The following is a 7,672-nucleotide window of genomic DNA, read 5'->3' on the forward strand; positions in this document are numbered from 1 at the left end:
TTCTTCAGAGGGGAAAACAGGCACAGCCTCTAATTTTATGCATGTTCCCAAATATATGATATTCCTACTTTATCTATGGTAACCACATATCTAGGATCCAAAATGAGAGACACGGTCTAACCAGAGGTTATTCTACCCAGGTTTATAATTTTATAATATACATACAGAGGCTTCACCTGAAGTGGTCACTTGTACAACTCCCCACTGATCCTGTGCAGGCTGAGAAGTCCATTCTGGAGGGACATGGCTCCACAGACCCTGCATCATGAGTTCCAAATGCAGGGACTGAGTACGTCTTAGCCAGACTCAATACTCTTTCTGCTGATGCTGCTTTTTCTGTTCCTTCACGATAGTCCTTTCACTGGGCCTTGGCCTACAATGCTGGGAATTGCAAACTTGGGTCTCAGAGGCCTTCCTCCAGGCCCATATAAGGGCCAGATCTGACTGCAGTGAACACCTACAGTGTCCCAGTTCTAGCCCTGGGTCTCTCCTCCACAAACCTGGGGTCAGGCACTTTCCTCATTTCACACATAAGAAACAAGACTGAGCTTCAATGATTTACCCAATGACTTAACCCCAAGACCAGGATCCATCTGATAACTGATAAAGTGAACACAGCCTGTATATTGTCAAGAGATGGAACAGGGAATGAGTGTACTTACCTTTCCAACCTGGCTTCAGGATAAGGTCAACAGTGGGTGGCTGGATCTTGCTTCCTCTGATAAGGTCTTTGTGTAAAAAAAGAGCTGCAGGTGAGCAGCTAAGAGGAACAAAGTGAGGACTCCCTGGGTTCCTGGAAATAAGGATAATCTGTGCATTCCACCCTGCTCTCTCCATGGCCAGCAGAATGGAGGGAAGTGTGCTCATGGGCATGTACGCATCTTCAAAACCAGCTTCATCCAGATGGCCCACATCACTTTCTGCTGCCTAAAGAGAGGACAAGGAAGGAAACAACCATCACTGACCACAAGAAACAAGATGAAGGATGAAAACATGTATTCAAGTCAAGTTAGCAAAAACTGTGTTGGCCACACTGTGACTATGGAGTCTGGATAGGCCAAACAGGAAGGAAAAGCAGGAATGGGAAGAGAGGCAGTAAGATGGCCTCATCCAGATTTCTTGGGTTTCAACATCATATGGGGCAAGTCTGGTGTAAAATGCTCCTGGTGACTTGGTCCAACCACCAAAGAAGTCTAATGGGCAGGGAGAATATTAGCTGCAAAGTTCAATGACTGGATGAGCCTCCAGAATCACAATGCCAGGTCAGCATCTCAGAGCTCACTATGGGAAGTATCATGTGGGCAGTCCTGGGCTGGGAAAATGGGCCTAGGTTCATGGTGCATGCTCAGAAGCTTTTAGTGCAGGTTACACTCTGCAGTGGAGGTGAACAGCTCAGCTCTCTGCTCAGCCCTGGGCCCAAAGCCAGACACACATCTGAGATGCTTCTCAGCTGCATTTCACAGTTTTCAGTCCACCAGTCTCATTGCTGATACCTTGGTAGCCATCAGAGTCTTCCACACAGACCTGGACTTTTGCATTTGAGTGCCCATCTTCTCCTACATTCTTCAGCCCTTCCTTTACCATCCTTCTTCTAGTTGAGACTCTGTGTACAAGCCTGCTGTTGGGAAGACCACCACCCAGTCTTAACTACTCTGTCCACCAGCTGAGTCAGGGAGCTTGTGACCCAGTCTAATTCAACATATTAACCTCTTCCAGACTAGGGACTCAGCATTTATCCAGGTTTCTGAATTGATATAAGAGTCCAGGCAGTATCCATCAAGGGAGTTACCATCACTGGGAATGTGCTGATAGCTCTTGGGGTGTGGCTTTAAACCTGTCCAAAGTGTCTGCAGAGCCAGTTGAAACCCACTCACCTGGTGAAAGCTGTATCCAAGGCTCCTGGACTTAGTGGAGGGACCTGTACTCTCTGTGCACCTCAGGGAATGTTTGCAGGTCTCAGGGAATTAAGCTGTAACAAATGAACTCAGACCCATGTGACCCAAGCTGGTCCTGCTTGGACATTCCTCATGCCCTTCACAGTCACTCTGGGTCTTACTAGTTCTTCAGAGGACACAAACCTTGATCCTCCATCACAGAGTTTATTCTGACACATCTTCCCCAGCACAGGGCTTGGAAATCCCCTCAAGGCACAGACATTGCCCTAGGTGGCATAAAGAGTTCTACCATCTCTCTTTCACCTCACCTTTCACACTACTATACTGTTCATCCAGCATGATCAACACTGTGGGCAATAACAACTTGATGACTTTTCTGCCCCCACAAGCCACAATAACAATGCTGGCACTAGATTATATATGTGGGATTTATCTTCCCACCTGGAGGGGAGATTTGGAGTGCAGGAGCATGTTTACAAATGTCTACATCTTAGTTCCAGGCCAGGGGGATGAGCACAGAGTCCTAAATCAGATTCCAGGACCCTGGTCTGAGTCATCTCTGCCTCCAAGGATGCTGAGTTAGTCTCCTAACCTTGGGCATTAAATGAAAGAGAGATGAAGCTATGTCATGTCCAAATTCCCTGAGCAGCCGGATGGATAAAAAAGGCTGTGCAGTTTCTGGGGTGGCGTCCCAATGAGAGAGACAGAAAATGTTCCTGTATCAAGCAGAAGACGTGACCACAGAGGTGGAGTGCACTCAGTGAAAACCAGTGACAGTGGAAGGGAGGACCTCAAATGGAATTTCAGACTTCATCCACAAACATGCAAGTATGCTTTAGAAAATACCCTTAAATTCTTATTATTTCAGCAGTCTATTATTACCTATACATTTTCCTGCAATTTGGACTGAAGTAGGTTTAATTTGACTTCTTTGGTTTTATTTATACCAAATAAAAAGCTAGGATTTGAGGCACATTGAAGCCTCTGACATACTGTACTCTCATTAACCAGGAAGGTTCAAATCCCTCAGTGCACAGGGACTTCTCTAGGAACCAGCTGGAATGGCAGAGGCCTGTATTTCATATATCTGTGACCACAGGGTGTTCAAAATCTCCCTTGGACCTGGGTGATGAAGGCCAGCAGACTGAGGGCTCTATGCTACCTCCCTCTCTCCTGGTCTTAGATGGGGTTAACACTGACCTTGGTGATGGTGGCTGCTGTCAGCTGCAGAGAAGTTTGTGTGCCAAGGCATAGTGACAGAAAAAGATACTGATATACCCTTCTTCATCACCACAGGGTCTTGTGAAGGGTAGCTTTTTGGAGGTATTTCTACATGACTTGGTTTGTGGGGATGGTAGATGGTAGCCAAGGCTTTTTTCCCTGGAGTTGCTGCCACCACAGTGCTTTGGTTTTTATCCATCACAGATGTCTTGGGAATCTTGAAGGCTGAGAGTGGTGTTTTTATATCTGCCATGAAGATGTGTGGATCATCACTATCTGTTTCAGAGCCTGTGGGGCTGCCTCTGGTGTGGCTCTTGGAGGCCATGTGCTGGGAGAAGCTGCAGCTGCAATGTCCAAAACCTGTGCTGTGCTAGTATAACTTAGATGGGATACAGAGGCCTTGGGCTTGACCATGGAGCCCACAAACATTGGGACCATAACACTGGGCAAACTTCTGGTTGGCAATAACAAGTTCCTTGCATCTTGAGAGAAGCTATCACTCCTGAAAGAGAAAAAGGGAAGGGCAATGCTGGGGAAGGAAGGAAGCTTGGGTTGTGGAAGCCCCATGGACTACTGGGGTAGATAAAGTTAGCTGAGACTTGGAAGTTCTGAAGTCTACCTGGGATCTGCATTTCCCAGCTGTGACCTTCTCTCAACCTGGGATAAAACTACAAACCCATGAATATAAACATGCCAAATATAGACTGGGATTGTGGCTCAGTTATTGAGTACTTGCCTAGTATGTATGATGCAGTGGGTTTGATCCTCAGTATCACATAAAAGTAAAGAAGCAAATAATATAAAGGTATTTTGTGTGTCTATGACTAAAAAATATTAAAAATAAAACAATTTCACACTGGACTTTTCCTCTGAACTACTATCTGGACACTCAACCTCTGTTTGCCTCAGTTGTCACCAACCTATGTGCCTTGGCTCAGCTGGGTCAGTCTTCCCTGCACCACAGAAGTTGTGTGCATGCCTGCTAGATCACTGTGGGTCAGTCTTCCATGCACCCCAGCAGATGTCTGCACAATGTTCATACTGCATGTCTGTTCACTGTGTATCTGTCATCTCTGCATGCCAGCAATTTTCACCAGGCCCCTCACACTGCCTGCTTGCTCAGCTGTGTTCATCTTCCTTGCACCCTAACCAGTTTGCCTAAGCCCCTCTCACTGCCTGCTTCTCACTGTGAGTCAGTCTTTCCTACATCCCAGCAGGTGTACACACTGATGCTTCCTCACTCTGGATCACTCTTCCCTGTTCTCAGCAGGTTGTCCTATGCCCCTCACACTGCCTAACTCTGGGCCAGTCATTTCTGCACCCAGCGGGTTTAGACAGGCCCCTCACACTGCTTGCTTCCTCTCTGTGTCAGATCCCATAGAGGACACACATTGTAACGCAAATACTGAGAGGATGAAAGCAGCCTGGAATGGTGTCAGAGATCAGCCAGCAAACTCTGCCTCCTGTAAGTGTTCACATGAATCAGCTCACAGGCTAGGGTTTGGTAATCTAGGTGGAGATAACTGCCACAGATCTATTTTATACCATATCTTACAGCCTATTTATTGAGAGGCACACAGAGCCAGAAATACCTCTCTGTGAAATAGAAAAATCTGTAGCAAAGTTTCCTATTTGGGAACTCTATTCAGGCTAGAAAATGGATTGATCATTATTTTTTAAAGTAAGTCAAGTGGTAAAGAGGAACAAAGAGGCAGGACTGTGTCAGATTCCAGAGTTTCCAGCACCCTCTCCTGGGCAGCACCCACTGGGTCTCTATTGATAAGGTTCACCTGGCTCCCCAGCATGATATCTCCTGCTTCACTAGAGTTATTGTTCTGTGTGGGGTTCTGGGATATTGGAAGGTTAGGTTCTGATTTTTAATAATTTCTGTTAGGACTCTTTAATGATTTTATTTGGGAGACAGAGTCAATATTCACAATAGCAACTCTCAGGTTTGAGGCTTCAGGGGTCTTGATGCATTAGAGGAGATCAAATGATGCATACCAAAGGGACAGCTGTTTCTAGAGGGCCATGGCAACTCAGGCCAACCCATGGGGACAAGTGCCTCATGGAAGCTCCTCAGACTCACGAGCTCACATGAAGAAGAAGTCACCAGCGAACTAGAAGGAAGACAGGCAGGTGAGCAGACCAGTTCTGCTTTGTGTCAGCATTAGCCCTGATGTTTGCAAATTCAATGTCCATCCCCAGGCTTCACAGGCCTCCCTAGATCTGTGCATTCCATCTGTCACAGGCACCAGATTAATATATGTGGGTGAATATAATGGTCAATTTTATGTTGTGTTCTTCACAGATTACTTTTCATAAAGAAGTAAAAGACATTCCAAAGGAGGAAGAAGAAGAAGAATCAAAATAAAGCCCATTTCCCATCAGAAACAAATGGGTTCAGGAGGCTATAGAATGGCATTTTACATGCAGAAAGAGGACTGTAGTTATGAAATTTAAAACCACTAAACTCTCTCTCAAAATGAAGATCCCAAAGCATGGCATGGTGGCTTCACCTGTAATCCCAGTGATTCAGGAGGCTGAGACTAGAGGATTGTAAGCTCAATGCCTGCTTCAAAATGTTGAGAACAAGGTGACATCTGTGCAGCCATGTGGTATGAACAAGCCATTTCTGGAACTGGCCCATAAAACCTCCCCCCAGAAAAGGGCACAATGGTACTACCCTCAAGAGCCAATACAGGACAAACAGGACATACTGGGCCCCCGAGGTTTATCAAGGCTGTTAAGAGATATCTGTCCAAGAAATGGGCAGCTGCCTGGAAATCTTATCTATCAAGGACAGGAGAGGGGGCCTAGCTCTGACTCATCTCCTGCATAGTTCACCCCCTCCCTCTTCCCTTCTTCCTCCAGGATCATTCAGTTTTGGTGGGACCCAATGAGATTCAAATAAATTGGCAGGACCCAACCAAAAGAGAACAAATGTTTAGCTGTTCCAATGTTAACCAATAATGTACAGGTGTTTGTATGTGAAAGATTGGAAATTTCTCATCCCTCAGGACCACTCCCCACTCAGCCATGGTAGAGGTCTGAGAGGCTGGTTATGGTCCAGGCTCGAGCTTCCAAAAATACCTCGCTGTGTGGCTGTGTGATTTGCATTGCCATGTGTGCACTTTGACTCTCTGGGGATTGGTTGATATTGAACCCCAATAAGCAACATAGTGAGACAGTCTCAAAATTTGAAAAAGAATTGTTGTTCTATGTGCTTACATGATTACAGGACTGATATAAATCTACATCATCAGTAGAATGAGAAATTTTTCTCCACATATGTACAATATGCTAAAATACATTCTACTCTCATAAGAACAAATAAAAGTCACTAAGGAAAGGATATGGGGTATAACTTAGGTTAAGGACACTTGTGATCAATCCCCAGTAGTAAAGCAATGAAGGTGACATGAACATACCTGAGTTAAATGGGCAATGAGTTACAGGGGCCTCACCTGGCAGAAGAAGTTGAAAAAGTCAAGAAGAAAGGAAACAAAGGGAAGACTTACTAGACAACTTTTAACTTTTCCTTTTCATACATGTTTTAATTCATTAAATCCCTGATTTTAAATCTTGTATCTCAATGAATTTGACATAGGTGCATTACACACAGACTCTGGAGATATATACCACATGTATGTATTTTCCAGATATATATGAAAATATATATGTATATTTTCAAATTCTCCAACCATTCACCTCTTACTTTTATTAAGAGAAGAGAACTCTAATAATGCAGTATTTATCTGAAAGTGATCTTAAATTGTGTACATATTGATCAATTTGTATAGGGGTCCTGTATGCAGAAAATGGGTCATATATTTTGCATGTCCTGGGGGAGCCAGTCTCTCTCAGTCTTGTAACATGCACACTTCTGGGATCAACCTTTCTTTCTGGTCCCCTTCTTCTGCCTGAAGAATTCCCTGCCCAGGCCATGAGGCAGATATCCTGGAAACTGTCCTCCTCTTCTTTCTCCTGAGAATGTCTTTGTTTGCAAATTCATGAATGGTCCTGTCATAGGACAGAACACAGTGGATTTCTCCACCTTTCCATTTCTTTTGAGAGTGTTTTCTTTCTCATGTGGAGTGTTATCAAACAGGGATTTAGAATCAGTATCTGAAAACTCCAGTGCTCTCTGTTGTATTCAGGTTGGCCTCTGTCCATTCCTTTAAGAACTTTTTTTATTTTGCTGGTTCTCTCTAGGTCAAGAAAGTCTGGTTTCTCTCTGAATGCTGTGACTGGCATGTTGTGTGGATTTTGGAATGTTATAATCCTTTGGAGAATAAACACTTTTTGTTTTCTTCAGAAAAATACCCAGTCCCTGTCTACCCTGTGTGTGGCAGTTAACTATTTCACAGAATTTGCTTTGTGATTTTTGTTACTAACCCCCGTGGTTATTCAGTTCTCAAAGAGCTGAATCATAGAAAAGCACAACTATATCAGTACCAAGACTCTGCACACTCATGTTGAGTGTAAGGGAGGCAACACTCAGGACACAAGTGCCAGGGCAGAACAAAAAGGAACATCCATGGTGCAGGCAGGGA

This window comes from Sciurus carolinensis (assembly GCF_902686445.1).
Source record: "Sciurus carolinensis chromosome 14 unlocalized genomic scaffold, mSciCar1.2 SUPER_6_x, whole genome shotgun sequence".
NCBI classification, from domain to species: Eukaryota; Metazoa; Chordata; class Mammalia; order Rodentia; family Sciuridae; genus Sciurus; species Sciurus carolinensis.